We start from the raw sequence: 623 nt of genomic DNA, 5'->3' as shown, positions 1-623 counted from the left end.
TTTCTTAAAGTTTCATGCCTTTCCCCACCTCCAAAATTAGATTACCTGACAAGTTATCCCTCAAATTTGGCCATTAGTATGATGAGGGATTATATAAGACATTTCTGGTAATTCAAAACATTCCCTTTCTTATAAACACAGCAGAGAGCATTTTTCTCAGTGATGGTTGGACTATAGATTCATCATTTTCTCACTATAGCAGTGTAGTATCATGCTGAGGGCATTCTTGAGGAACTAACCAGGACAGTTTCTTGGAGAGCATTATTTGCCACTTTGGGATTTATGCTCCCAATGGCCCCAGTCAAGGAAAGCAAGTCACATTCTTCTTTTGTTTCCACAAAGGGCCTATTTGCTCTAAAATAAGAGGTCCATCCCCTGATACACTGAATGCTCTGCTTTTCTCCTTCTGTCTAAAATGAAGTATTTTGAGTAGACTCAGAGCTTTCTCTTCTGTAGCGATGATAATCACAATTACTTTCAGACACTGCTTTCCTGATTTGGTGCAGTAGATTATACTCTGTGGTGTAGGCAGCCATTATGTTGGTGATTTCAAGGAGATCACACTCAGAGACCGGATCAGTCCGCACATGAGGAGGGCATAGATTGTGAAGGTAATATACAGG

The sequence above is a fragment of the Galeopterus variegatus genome, unplaced genomic scaffold (assembly GCF_000696425.1).
Source record: "Galeopterus variegatus unplaced genomic scaffold, G_variegatus-3.0.2 Scaffold3400, whole genome shotgun sequence".
In the NCBI taxonomy this organism is placed as follows: Eukaryota; Metazoa; Chordata; class Mammalia; order Dermoptera; family Cynocephalidae; genus Galeopterus; species Galeopterus variegatus.
The sequence above is the reverse complement of the archived record's forward strand: the minus strand, read 5'-3'. Positions refer to the sequence as shown.